The 15,239-nt window shown below is 41.2% G+C and overlaps 1 long non-coding RNA gene and 1 pseudogene across 1 annotated transcript in view; both read right to left on the reverse strand.

The window, feature by feature from the left end:
• Positions 1-324: 324 nt before the first annotated feature.
• The window catches only part of LOC141579354 (uncharacterized), a 60,556-nt gene continuing 45,641 nt past the window's right edge, over positions 325-15,239 (reverse strand). The window contains exon 4 of the long non-coding RNA XR_012510548.1: positions 325-2,666. This is a non-coding gene — a long non-coding RNA (uncharacterized LOC141579354). The remainder of the gene's footprint in view (positions 2,667-15,239) is intronic.
• On the reverse strand, positions 2,673-15,235 carry LOC141579352 (olfactory receptor 6C2-like; annotated as a pseudogene).

The following is a 15,239-nucleotide window of genomic DNA, read 5'->3' on the forward strand; positions in this document are numbered from 1 at the left end:
GCAATTGCTCCATAAATAGCAGTGTACTCAGTGCCTCTGTGGTAGAAGGGACATTCAGGAGCCTCTAAGTTACCATCTTTGTCCTTCTAACTTCTTTCTTGAACTCCAGACCCGTATCTCCAACTGTGCTTTTGACAGCTCTATTCGGACATGTAATAGCTCCTCAAACCTCACTTGTTCGAGGTAAAGCTCGCCCTTGCTTTCCCGCCCCTAAAGCCTGCACCTCCCGTGGTGCCCCTCTTCAGTGACCAGAAATCCCACGTGTTACCAAGTCCAAACTCGTTCTGCTCGCCGCACGACAGGCCAATAAAACGGGAGATAAAGTGTTGGGGCAAAGAATAACGGCTTTATTCGGAAAGCTGGCCGACCAAGAGGTTGGCCGACTAATGTCTTGGAGAACCAGCCTACTCCAGTCAGAATACAGTTTCCTTTTATACAGAAAAACAAGGGAGGCGGTGTGGTTGTTGCAAAGTTCTCACTGCAGGAAGTCTTTATTCCTGCAGCTGTCCATGTGGGTCAGGCCATGGTGTCCCTGTAAACCTCCAACAAAACAAAGGTTATTTTCTGTTTTGCAACTTACCATCTCTACATAAATGCAGAAGTGCTAACATCCTTAAAGGTCTGAGTCCCGAGAATAGGCTCTCCTGTACATTTCAGCCTAAAGGTAACACTGTTTTACAAAAGGTGCACAGCTAGCAAGACTAAGCCTGGAAAACAGGGCACAGTGGTGAAAGCCACAGGAACAGAGCCAATATGGTGTCAGATTTGTTCTTTTCCGTTACAGAGGGACACGGTGACAGCCTCCTGGTGATTGGCCGGAGAGGCCACAGTGGTCACAGGGAGGCATTACGATGCCCCACGGGCGGTTATAAAAGCCGGCGCCGCTACCAAGGTGAGCCATAGCAGAGGTGGCCTTTCTGGTTCTCCTGCTACTTGTGGCCACGTCCTCGACCGCCTTCTCCATACCCACCTCTGACACACTCCATGCCCACTCCTATTGCCCCGGGTCCCTCACCCACACCGAGCACTCTACTCTAGTGCCAGGGTCCACTTTCGGGCCCCTCTGCGGGCCAGCAAGCCCGCGTACCCGCACCCGGCGCCCCCTGTACCGGCATGGGCTGGCCTGGCTCCTCTCCTTCTGGTTCCAGCCCCGCGGTAGGGGGTCGGGCTCCGACAACAGGAGCACAGTGGACCCCTGCCCATGCTGGGACTGTCCCTCCCAGGCCTCTGGTGTCCCAACACAGCTTCCAACCAGCCAGCCAAGCAACCACGCAGAGACATCTGACAGAGGGCAGCCGCCGACTCCTGTGCCGCACTCCCCAGGACCTCCTCCAGCTGAGCCGTGGGTATCCGGCCCCAAGCCTCATGTGGACGCACCACAAGTCCACTTATGCCTCTGGCCGTCGGCACCTCTGCCGGTCCCGGGTCAGCCGGCAGGAAGAGGCTGCTACATAGTGGAAGAGGAAGACATCCTGCCGGTCCTCACGCGTGCCGTCCCCTACCTTGGCCCTGGTTCCCTCCCTGACTCTCAGCCCCAACCTCCTCCACAAAGGGAAGAACGGGTACCATCAGTCCAGCCTGCCCTACAGCCAGCCAGCCAGATGGGAGGCCGAGAGACAGACCAGAAACAGCAACCTGGACCCAAAGGCCGTCCTGTCCCTGACGCAGACTGGAAACATCCCAGGCCACCAGCCCAGGCCAGGCTCCATATACTGCTGCTGCGGCCGGAGCAGTCACGTTGGTGGTGGTCCAAGGAGGCAATGGCGGGCTTTTGCAAGGGCAGGCACTCCAACGCCAGCATTTCGGTACCCGGGACCCTTGAGAGCGTGGTCCTCCTCCTTATGGGTCACTGGGCCGAGGTGCTGGCAGGCCCCTGGGCTGGGACCACATTCCACCTAACACGTTCTGGTTCTGTAACACCTGGCGGCATCATTTTCCTATTCAGACTCATCTTGGAGAGGAGAAAGGTGCCAGCAGAACAGGAGCCCCGGGTCGTGGCAGGGAGGGAGGGGTGTGGGCACATCCCAGGGGAGCCCCCGGCCCTGAGCATAGAGGAGTCCTTGACTGAGCTCCAGAGGCTGCAGGAGAGGTATTGTGAGTTGGAGTGGGAAGTGGAGGCCTTGCAGCAGCAGGAGTTGTGCAAGCAGGAGGTTGAGGTCCTTGCCATCAAAAGGGTCTTGGAGTGTTTGCTCAGTGAGGTGTCTTAACTCTTCCCTTGGCAGCAGGGGGTGCACTCGGGTAGGGGGGGTGAGTTGGGGGGAAAGGGGGTGGGGGGGCATGGGAGGAGGGCTTCCCATGTATGTGACTTCTCAATAAATACTGTGTTGGAATGCAAAACAAGTGTCCACGAGTGATGGTGGCCCCAAGGACCACATCGCACGGAGTCCTCACACCCTTCAGCGGGCTGGTGTCCACTGGGCAGGTGCCTCCATGGTTGTGAACTACAGAGCCAGCACCATGACACCCTGCCCGACCTCCTGGTGCCAGCGCCGAGCGGGGTGCCTTCGGACGGAAAGAAACCAGGTGGAGGGTCTGCTCCCGGTGTTTCTCCAAAGACCGCTTCTGGCCTGAGACAGCAAAGGACAAAGGTTTCTTCCACAGTCCCTCCCATATGATTGTCATCTCTCTCTCTTATGGCAGCTGCATGTTTATGTACATTAATCTTTCTGCAAAAGAAGAAGGTGTTTTCAACAAAGGAATAGCTGTGCTCATTACTTCAACTACTCCCTTGTTAAACCCTTTCATTTACACTCTAAGAGATCAGCAAGTGAAGCAAGCATTCAAGGACGACATCAAAAAGACCGTGAAGCTTTAAATATGTCTATATATATCTATATATCAAGGAAATACATTCCACTTAATAAACATGTACTGAATGTCTACTACATTTCAAGTGCTGAACCAGCACTTGAGGACAAAAGTATAAAGGGCATACACCCTAATTTCAAGGAATCTACGATCTAATGTGATAGAAATGTGTATAGACTGTAAATTGATGTCATAAGTTAAAAAAAGAATAACATGGCAAGTGTTATTAGAGAAAGTTGACTGAGGATCCCTGAAAAGAACAATTGGAAAGAATTAACTGCTTTCTGGAAATCACTTGAAATTTAAGAGGCAAACATCCTGCTTATTTAGGAGAGTGGGAAAGTAAAAATTTAGAGCAAGAAAGAGAGGCCAGATCATAAAGGTATTTATTACAAAGTGTGGAGTTAGCTGGATCTTGGTGAGTCAAGAGATGTTTAAGAAAGGAGGTGATGTTACCAGCATTGTCTGCGAGGAGGTCGAGCACGGGCACTGCTCTTCACCGGGGAGCGCTGGAGACCATCCTTCTATCAAAGTGTCAATAATTTTTTATTCTCCTTTCCTTTTTCATTTATGTTTCAACTGTAGCCATTGCAACTTCCACCCTCCCATAAAGAAAAAAAGCTTTACATTTGATCCACTTTTCTCCAAATGAGGTGAAAATTCTCAAGATTTTGTCAACTTACACATCCGTTTTCTAGAAGTTATGGTTAGGTTTCCAGAGGGAAGGTTAGAATCCTCTCACTTCTCCTATTGGTGGTTTTCATAAACTGACATTTTTTAAGGTTATGAGTCACTGACTCTCCCTCTTTGTAGTCTCGCATGATTTTCTATTGTGATTTTATTTTGATCTTTTTGTTTATTTTGTTAGGTATTATAGAGGACAAATTCTGTGATATGACTTCATTTGTTTAAGTTGTTCCCAAATTTTTGCTTTTTTTTTAAAAAAACATAAGCCATGGATAACTGTTTCATAAAGTAGAGAAGAATATAAGGTATTCATACAGTTTTATGTCTAGCATGTTCCAAATTTTGAGTCTCTGCAACCAACTGGAAACAGACTACCCTACCAAGATCTCTACATAGAGTCAAAGGGAGAGCAAATTCAATTTGAATCAATGTCAGTGGAACAGGGCATTTTGGAAATCTGAGTATTTGTACATTGTCTGGTACTATCCTAATTCATTGCAGAATGCTGATTACTGTTTGGGGTACAAATGGAACATTATCTGATGTATTCACATCTGTTATACGTTGTAGTAACACTGAATGGCACAATGCTCCTCAAGCACTTAAGGAGCAAACTGTACTGGACTGATCGTGAGACCAAACTCCCAGAACCCCAGAAAGCACTGAAGAGTGTACAGTAGTTTTAATAAATGGCCTTTTATATAAAGCCACTGCTGTTTTGAATATCTGGGTTTCCTTGGTGGATAAGCTAGAGATTAGTGGTGACTTTCAATTTATTCCAGCTTCACTGAAATGTTAATAAATAGAGAAATGTTCTTAAACAGCCACACCTGAATCATTAAGTTCCCCCAAATCGACATTTCTACCAAAACCTATGATGAAGTGGGAGACAACGCCACATTGTGGTTGAAAATACAGGCTTTCGCTCAAATCCCAGATTCTCAACCTTCTACCCAAGTCTCCTTGCAACAGTTTTTCACCTCTCTAAAGCTTACTTTTCTCAACTCTAAAATGTGGATAATAATAGTGTCTATATTTTAGGATCGTTTTGAGCATTAAATGAGATAGTAAGTATTAAAAAATTTAAAGCCATTATTAAGTGTTTAATAAATGGTATCAATTATAACAGTATGGTAATAATAACCAATGTCCTTTTCAAGAAACTCAGGCTTAACTGGTAAGAATAGGTATTAAATTGTTTGGTTTAACCCGAGACTGTAAAGATGTTGGCCATTCTACTTGCCACAAGGCCAGCTTGTTTCCATTCCTCTTCTGTCCAGCTGCATCCTTGATTAGCCAGGTCAGTGAAGGTCTAACCCGCACTTCAGATAAAGCCAATAAGAACATCCGGCAGCGGACTGTTAGGACTGGGCTACCGCCAACTCCCCGTGCATCCAGGCGCCAAGTATGCCGAGATAAAGAAGACTACTTGTGTAAGTCAAAGTTCAAGAATATGAGCCAGGGCTCCACCCAGTCTTCGTAATAAAAGCATTTTGAAATGAAATCAGGAGGGAATGTGTCACCTTCTACAAGAGCTTGTCCAGAAGACAAAAGAAAAAGACAAGCCATGCTCTTCTGAAACTGTCCACCTGGCTATCTTTATGTTAATATTGACTTGGAATGTAACCCAAGTCACAGAAAAGCAAAGGAATGAGCTTACTAATTCTGCAGCTGAACCTTTAGAGCATTCAGGGTCTAATTAAGTTGATGGGTTTCATCCTCCTATCACCGCTGTTGATAAGAATCAAAAGAAACAGCTTTACAGCCTCATATTCCCAGGATAGTATCAGCAGGGCTGGGGTGAGGGGAGAATAAAAGCAAGTGAGACTGGATCTACTGCACCAAGTGTTCACTCCTCTCTTCTCTCTCCCTGAGCCCCCAGAGCTTGTGGGCTTATGAATTATAAATCTAAACCCAAAGCCACTTCTTGCAAAGAGTTTAAATAAAATTCAAAAGGAAAGGAGAGAATTTTTTAAGAAGTCAAGCAAGGTAAGAACAGTTCTATAATGTCTTGGGTTTTCCAGCCTAAGGATCATCTTTGTCATTTCTTTAAATTCACCCAGAAGGACACAAACCAGGGCTTAAGCTTCAGCCCTTACACATCACTAGACAGTATCGCTGAAGCTCTGCAGGGGTTATGAGTTCAGAAGCCACAGTAACCACCCATCTGAGGAATACAGCCACTGTGAAGTGGGGGCTGGGTGGGGAGCAAGATTACACACAAGACAACAGAGGAAGGGAAGAAATATAGGAACAGAAACATCAAGAATTTAACAAGTTTATACTGTATATAGTACAGGGAACTATATTCAGTATCTTTTAGTAACATGGTGAAAAAGAAGATGAAAGTGAATATATGTCTGTTCATGTATGACTGAAGCATTATGTTATACACCAGAAATTGACACACTGCAAACTGACTATACTTCAATTAAAAAAATATATACATATACAAAATTTTTTTTACTAAGTATAATCTCCTCAAAAAGATAAGAATGATACTGGTAACATGAAGGACAAGACATTATAAAAATAACTAGGTAAAAAATATGGCTGAAAAACCTAATAAATGAAACAAAGATGAGGCTAATACCAAGAGAGAAGGAACTAAAACATTCATTAAAACTAAGCTAGAAGACCAGACCTGATAAGGAGGGAGGGTATAGCTCAAATGGTAGAGTGCGTGCTTAGCATGCACAAGGTCCTCCGTTAAAGTAAAACAAACAAATAAATAAAATAAACCTAGTTACCTTCTGCCCCCAAAAAAGATCAGACCTGATAAACTCTCCCAAAAAGCAACAGAAAACAATAAAGATATTAGATAGATAACATAAAACAATAAAGATATTAAATTAGGTAGGTAGATAGATAAATAGGCACCAAAAGACCATTGTAGATGCCAAAATCCAGAGAATAAGCATTGCAGGTGAAGAGAAGAGAAAAAATGAAATAATAATACATTTCCTATACTAGAGAAAGGTGGGTATGTCTGAGTATGCTGAGACAAGCTAGATAGAGAAAATTTACTTCTCAAGAAACCAGACATTTAAATGTGATAGTAAAATAAAAGAACGGCTTAGAAGGCTTACTGCACAAAGAACAAATTCAAAACACTTCTAAAAGAAATACTCAAATAAAAGGATAAATAAACAGAAGGATGATGCAAATATGAAACGTAAAAATTACAATATAACATATTAATTACATAATGTGTATTTTTAACTTTTAAAAAACGAAGACTCAAAGATGAATAAAAGAAAATCTATATCCAAAGCAGAACTAAAATTCTAGAAAACATGTAAATGGTGGGGTTGTGAAGAAAGACCAAAGTAACATACAAAAACGGTAATATATTTTGTTGTGATCCAAGAAAGAAATACAAATGCCTTAAGTTTAAGAAATCAGTAGATGAAAATAAACAAAAATGAATCTTAAGGTATCAATCCCAAAAATAAAATATAATTTATAACTCAACAAAACAAAAAGTACCCACCCAATGAGAGACAGGAAAAGATTTTTAATAGTAGTAACTAGTGGAATAAATGGCATATATAGAATAAGATGGCAGAAATCAGTCCAATTATATAACAGTCATCATGGAAAGAACCTATCAGTGAATCCCATAATGAAAGACACAGAACTCAAACTGGGTTAAAAACAATAATAAATAAATCCAGGAATATATTGTATATAACAGACACACAAGTCTATTTTACCAAAAATATAAATTTTACTTTCATGTATTCTGGTAATTAAGGGTTTGAACTGAAAATAGCACTTTGGGTCTACAGGAGTTAGAGGCTACTATTAGTTTCAGAAAGTTGTTTAAAAATAAGACATTTTAATCAAAATGCAAAATTTCATTCATACCTATTTGTATGCTAAAGCAGTCATTTGCTTGAATGTAACTAATTGATGAAATGGAATGGACAGAAAGTGTTAATTTGGTGCTTTGTTTGTCTAGAGCCCAGGATTTCCTACCACGTATCACTAAGGAAATACCTGGACTTTACTCATCACAACGAGTAAATGATAGATTAAACACCACCCCCGCCCCTAGAAAAAGACTAACTGACCTGATTGCAGGGTGCTCTGTAAAATTATTTGGATGATTTTCTTAAGCACAGCTGCTTCTACCATCTCTATAATCAATGTAGTAGTTTCTTTCGCCCCTACTATCCTTCATGGATTTACACTGACCACATGTCTGGGTCAGGGGAGGTCAGAGGTGCCCATGCGATGCACTCATCCCATTGCCACTGTCCTAATGGTAGCAGTTGCTTATTGGGAACATTCCACATGAACAGAAGTATTTCACATGCTTAAAACATCTAGTTCCAAAATACATTCAGAGTAGCAGCTACAACCACTTGGATATATAAAATGCCCATAAATACTTTGACTATCAGCCCACTGCTGGAAGGCTTTGTGAAAACAGGTGCACAAAACCGCAGACGGTCCAAAATGCTGACAAACATCAGTTAATTTCAAGGACCCCAGTGGTGGGAGCTGTTCTTGACTGACATCCTAAATCTTGCAACTTTATTTCTACTCTACTCTGATGATCAAAAGTAAATTATAAGCCCAGCCAAATGAAAGAGAGAGAAAAGAAATCGTGTGCCCTGATGGAGACACTGACACTGTTGTTTTCTTTCAAGATTTTTTGAACATATTGTACCTACAGAAAGGAAAAAAATCTCAAAATTCTAAAGCCTAAGACTTTACATTCAGGTCTCTCAAATGACCAGCACAGCTTCCCCGGCCTCACAAGGCCAACCGTGTCCTGCCAGGTCCCTGCGGCCCACCACCCAGGCAAAACACTCTATCTTATTTGTTAGTATCTGTTGCTGTGTAACGTTGTCACCCCAAATTTTGGTGGAAAAGATAAATTTTTATCACTATAGTTCTGAGAGGAGACGGGACAGCTGAGTGGCTCTCACATGGGCCTTTCATTTAGCTGTAATTAGCAGTGACAACATCTGGAATCATGGAAAGGCTCAACTGAGCTGATGTCCAAGATGACTTTAGGTCACAGTTCACTACAGCTGAGACGGCTGGATGAGGCGGGGGCTAACCAAGTCTCTCTCTCTATTCAGCAAGGCTGGCTTGGGCGTCCTCGTTGCACGGCAATCTCACAGTATTTGAACTTTTGTTGTTGTTGGGAGGTAGGGGGTAATAGTTGTTGCTTTCTTTTTTTTAATGGAGGTACTGGGGACTGAACCCAGGACCTTGTGCGTGCGGGGCATGCGCTCTACCACTGAGCTATGCTCTCCCTCCTGAACTTTTTCATGACTCCTGGATCCCCACAGAGCACATGTTCCAAAACAGAAGGGAGAAGCTACAAGTCTCCAGTGAGCTAATCTCTGAAATGACACAACTTCACTTCTACAACTAATGTCAAAATCAAGTCACAGAGCCAGTCAAGATGAAAAGGGGGAGGGAAGAAACTACGCCCCACAGTCATGAAGCTGCAAAGGACCTCAAGGGCCACCAGGGCCAAGAGGCAAAACAGCCGTCTACGTCAGCCCCTCCTCCCACAGCTCTGCCTTTTCTAGGATCTCAGCCCCTCTGACCCTCATTGTTTCAAACACAGTCTGATTGTAAGTCAGTAACTTTTGTTTTTTACCCATATTTGCTGGTTGTGTTTGAGACAATTACAGACATATCTCAGAGCTATTATGGGTTCAGTTCCAGACACAATAAAGCGAATATCACAACAAGGTGAGTCACAGAAATGTTTTGGTTTCCCAGTGCATATTAAAGTTACATTTACACTTTACTGTAATTTAAGTTTGCAATAGTACTATATCTAAAACACCAATGTACTATCTTAATTTAAAAATACTTTATTGCTAAGAAGCGCCATCATCTGAGAACAAAGGGTTGCTACAAACTTTCAATTTGTAAAAAATGCAGTATCTGCGAAGCATCAAGTCACCTCTCTCTCATCTATTAGCTGAGTGACCTTGGGTAAATTATGTCACCTCTCTATACTCCATAATCTACAGAGTCAGCAGGAATACTGCATCATAGGGTTACTACAAGGTCTAAGCAAGATAAACCACATAACACATTTACAATAGTACTCAGCACAGATGTGAAGCACATTAAAATGAGGTATGCCTGTAGTCAGAGGAGGAAGTCTATCGACTATCATTAAAGACCACTTGGTTATGTTTTTTAGGCATATGTTTTAATAAATTCCTATTAGGAGGGGCAAGGAATATTATTATAATTTTGTGAAAATCCACATATTTATTCTGAGACAGTATTAACGGGTTAGATTTGAAGATTAAGGCAGCTTATATTTCCTAAGAAACAATGTTTTTATTCTCTTGAAAAGGGAAAGTACTTTGAAAGAGGCTGTGTTACAAAGAGGGGAAGCATGACATGGAAAGAACAGATTCAATACGCAAGATTAATGAATAATGTGTATTTGAGAAAACTAAAAAAAAAAAAGATTGAAATACAGATTAGAAAAAAGTTTCAGAAAAGTAGAGAACTACCTATCTGCGTGATGCTAGGTCCCTCACGGTTCTTTCTTAGACTTTCTTCTCAACTCCCGGGTTGCTCCTCTGCATTAGAAGACCACATCCACAACAGCCATGCCTCAGTTTCCACCCAGATGCTGGTAACTTACTGTTTTCATTTGAATTCCCAATATGAAAATTGAAATATATTTCAATTAATATTTCTTTGAAAGAAGTGCAAGTCTTTTCAAGATGTCATGGAAAGACTGCTTTGCTTGCTTATTTCTCAGGGTATAAATGAAGGGGTTCAACAAAGGAGCAACAGATGCAGTGAGCAGGGAAACTCCCTTATTAAGGGCCACTTCATCCTTAGCTGAAGGTTTGATATACACCGAAATGCAGCTGCCATAGGTCATGGAAACCACAATCATGTGGGAAGAACACGTGGAAAAGGCTTTTTTTCCTTTGCTGAGCAGAGGGTAATCTTAGGACCATCCTGATGAACTACACACACAAGGGTCATTATGAAGGTCAACACAGCACAGAATATAACCAGCTGCTCTATGAACCATGTATCTGAACATGAATTCTTCAGTATTGGAGAAGCATCACAGAAAAAATGGTCAATAACAGAGTCACAGAATTCCAGGCGGAGACTCAGGCCAAGGGGCGGGAGAATAATCAATAAGCCAGATACGCAACAACAGACGATGAGATTCCTGCGGACTCTGCTATTCATGATGGTCACGTGGTGCAGGGGTTTGCAGATGGCCACGTAGCGGTCATAGGACATCACGGCCAAGAGGAAAAATTCTGTAGCTCCAAAGAGGACAACAAAAAATATTTGGCTGAAGCAGGCATTGATGGTGATGGTTTCGTCCCCACTTGATATGATGTAGAGGTACGTGGGGACACAGGCAGCTGTAAATGAGATCTCTCAGAAAGAAAAATTTTGAAGGGAAAAATACATAACTGTTTTTAAATGAGAATCCACCAAGATGGGGGAAATTATGGTCAGGTTCCCAACTGCACTTAACATATGTGATCAACAGAAAGCTAAAGGCCAAAATCTCTAGTTGTGGGTCATTCGTCAAACCCAGGGTGATGAACGTTGTTACAGCCGAACGGTTTCTCATCACTGACTTCATACTATGGCCATTGGTTCAAGACTGCTTCACATAAAAGGCACAGAAATTAGATCTGAAGAGCAATGTCAAAACATGACAGAGGCAGACCGCATCTATAATACCAAGCAAACCCAGTCACATGCATGTCCTTCTGGAACTTAACAATCCGATTTTAGTGAGATGATTCCCTCAAATCCACTGAAATGTGCCACAGGGAGGTGAAGCTTTGGGGAAATTTCTTTTGAAAATTACTGCTACTAAAATTGTTTTAAATATTCTAGGATCTCCCAATTCACAGCACTATTTCCAATTCTCTTTTTTTTAAGTCCATACTTCGGTTGAGACGTCTCCTATTGGATCAGAAGTTGGCCACTTTTGAGCTATACTTTGACGGGTCATTGAGTCTCTTTATTCCAAAGCATTTGTACTCAAAAGCTAAACCCTAAAATTCGTTTGCTTTAAGTTGTGGTGCCTGATAAAATGCAAATATATGGAGGATGGCATTATGCCCTAGGTGCAGAATCTCTCCAGATCTTCCCTCCAGTGAACGAAGCATTATTTAAAGGTCAAGTTAGATTTCTCCCAGAAAATAGTCATTCAATGGCCCCTTTCTCCGGACTTTCTCTAAGTTCCTCTTATTTCCTTATTTTCCATCTCTGTCCTCAGCAGAGAGCTTTAATGCATGACTATTTTAATGCAACTTGAAGAAAACATAGGTAAAAAAGGATAAATAGCTGAAGGATATCAAGATATACTTTGCTTTCCCTCCTCCCTGACAGCAGAAGTGTGATGCATGTTTCACAGGGGCTAACGTATGGACCTTGGAGCAGTTTGTCTGGGATCAAGTCATCTCTCTCTCATCTACTAGCTGAGTGACCTTCGGCAAATTATTTAATCTCTCTGTACTTGGACTTCCTAATCTATAAAGTGGAGTCAACGGGAATGCATACTGCATCATAGGGTTACTATGATGTTTAAATGAGATAAACCACGCAGAATGTTTACAATAGTACTTAGCACATGATTAATATTACACTTTTTTTTTCTGAAGCCAATCTTTCTCATTATCTCAAGAAGGTATTTAGCTCCACTAGGAGCACCTCTCTCTCTCTCTCTCTCTCTCTCTCTCTCTCTCTCTCAGTATCATCAATTTCTTCCACTTTTCTAGATTTATTTCCTCAGCATACAAACATTCTCTGGTATGACCCTATACTTAAAAAAACCATAAAAATACTCGTAGGGAGTGACACTTCAATCACTATACTCTTTATATAGTTTTTACTTTAGGAAACGTGTTAATCTACATATTCAAAAATAAAATATATCTTCCAAACTGGTAACTGACCTCTTTATCAATATAATTTCTGTCTACTCAGTTGTTTCAATGTGATATTGAGACCACTGCCTAAGTGTGTGGTAATTCAAGATCTGGGCATTAGCCCCATAATAATAGTTATATTGGTCTATTCAGCTATTTGTCTTCATTCAATGTTCTCTCTTCATTCAATGTTCCAGGCCTCCACTGCTCAATGCAGTAGCTATCAGCCATATATCTAACACTTGAGATGTGGCTGGTTCAAACTGAGGTGTATTATAACCGTGAAATACACATCAGATGTCAAGACTTAGAATACAAATATATAAAATATACCATTTATAATTTTATACTGAATACAAGTGGAACTTTTAATATTTTGCATATATATGGAGTTAAATAAAATACATTATTACAAATCAAGATCATCTGCTTCTGTTTACCTTTTAAATGATATGACCAGAAAACTATAAATTATAAATGAGGCTCACATTATATTTCTGTTGCACTATACTGTTCTAGGTTTTCAAATTCTTTCATATTGTGGAATTTTGAAAAAAGGATCTCCTAAGACAAATGAGTTCGTTTTCTAAACGGCTTTCACTCTTTTTTAATATAACCCTCAAATAACTTTCAAGCGTATGCTCCCTGAAACTGAAAAAATGAGGCTCTTTTTTGTCTTTGGGAGGTGATAAGTATCAACTCCCACCAAGTACAGACTTACTACTGTGCATTGCCAGGTTGCAGACATTGCAAAAGAAAAGGGACATTAACCTGCATTTATGAGACAAATAGTTTGCAAAGAGGTGATACAGGTACTGAAAGATGGGGGGATGTTAAAAATGGAGCGTTTACCAATGGTAATTGAGGTATATAATATAAACACAAAGATAGCGACAAAATAGATAAACGAGAGACAGAGACAGACAAGGAAAGAGAAAGTGAGGTAGATAATAAATTGGGAGTTTGGGATCGGCAAATACAAACTACCATGTACAGAACAGATACACATCAAGGTCCGACTGTACAGCATAGGGAACTATAGTCAATAGCTTGTAATAACCTATAATGAAGAAGAAATATGTGTATATATATAGCTGTATCACCATGCTGTATATCAGAAACTAATACACATTGTAAATCAACTATACTTCAATAAAAATTAAAAATTAAAAAAAGACCGGCAGAGAGAGATCAGGAAAGGGCTTCCTGTGTGTCAGTCAGACCACAGCACATGGTGTTGCACCAGCTTAACGATGCATAAAATGCGTCCTGCCCACGTTTCCAACTGGTGAAGGTTCATGAGCTCGATAAATAACCTCAGAAACGACTGGATTTCTCAATAAAATATCAAAAACAAATAAATATTGAAACTAGTAATCGTTTGTTTTACTAGAGTGAAACATAATCACAAACGCCTTCTCTATAAATTATTTGCTGAAACAGGCCTGGCTTGAAAACACTCCAGTACTTACCTCTGACATTCTTCATCGTTTCGCCAGGAAGCTACACCTCAAATGACCTCAGTGAGCTTCACAGTTAAACAAAAAGTTACTAGTAGGATCGTCTAAGTGCATTCCCAGCCCCTCGCCCCTGGGAAGCTACAGTCACCATATATATACACATGGTTTCTAAACATATAATACCATCCTACTCTAAAATTAAGATATACTTCTGTGCACTCTGGGTAACTGAACGGAAGATAAAGTCCAAAGGGCAAGGAGGAGTTAGGAAGACACGCTGGCTCTGCGAAAGTGGATGTTCTGATTTTCTCTGCTCAAACAGGTTTTTACATTTATGACCCTATTTATTTCCTTCATTTCCAACAGGTGTGCACAAAATAGGTGTGAATAAAAAATTCCTCGGAGGACCTGATTCAAAACTCTCCATTGAATTAAAAACATAATTTACTTTACAAAAAAAAATCCTAAGCCAAGAAATAAAGATAATTTCCTGAGAGAGAAAAAGATGCAGCAGTAGTAACAAGCTCAGTCCAAGCATCAAAAACACTAAGATTCCAATGTCCCATCAGAAACCTGTTTCTAATTATTTGTTCACACATGGTTTATGCAATGCAACAAGATAGCCTTCTTATCTAAAATTACACCCATAACAATATTTAATATAGAAAATTCAAAAATAGATACAAAAACTGAAAAAAGAAAACCATAGAAACTGTAACATCCAGAATAAACATTATTATTTTGGTGTTTCTCCTTCCAAATATTGCCTACCGTTAACATGTGACTGCTGCACTATTACTAGTTTATTATAAAGGACACTTCTCTGGAACAGCCAAATGGAAGAGTTTCATAGAGCGCAGTATGGAGGATGGGGCAGCATGGAGTCTCCATGCTCAGCCCTCCCAGCATCTCGATGTGCTCCCCAATCTGGAAGCTCCCCTCACCTCCCTGTTCAAGAGTTTGTGTGGTAATCTCCCTCTCTCACTCACCCCGCCCCAGAGGCAGTGGACAGGGCTGACAGCTTCAGTCCTCTAGTCCTTTGGTCTTTCTAAAGATCAGCCCCATTCGGAGGCTACCTAGGGTCCCCACCCTAAGTTTCCTTATGAGCATAAACACAAGGTAACAAAAGACGCCCCTATCAATCAGAAGATTTCAAGAGTTTTAGGAGCGCTGTGCCAGGAACAGGGACAAAGACCACATACTTCCTATGACATATATATTTACAAAGTGCAGGTGCAGCAAGAGAGCAGTAAGCTTTTCAATATCTTTCTCTTAATTAATAGAACAAGCAGAAAAAGAAATGAGCGTGTGCAATGAAGACCTGATCACTATAGTATATAAGGAGAGTAACAGATATATGTAGAAACGC

The sequence above is a fragment of the Camelus bactrianus genome, chromosome 12, assembly GCF_048773025.1.
Source record: "Camelus bactrianus isolate YW-2024 breed Bactrian camel chromosome 12, ASM4877302v1, whole genome shotgun sequence".
Classification (NCBI taxonomy): Eukaryota; Metazoa; Chordata; class Mammalia; order Artiodactyla; family Camelidae; genus Camelus; species Camelus bactrianus.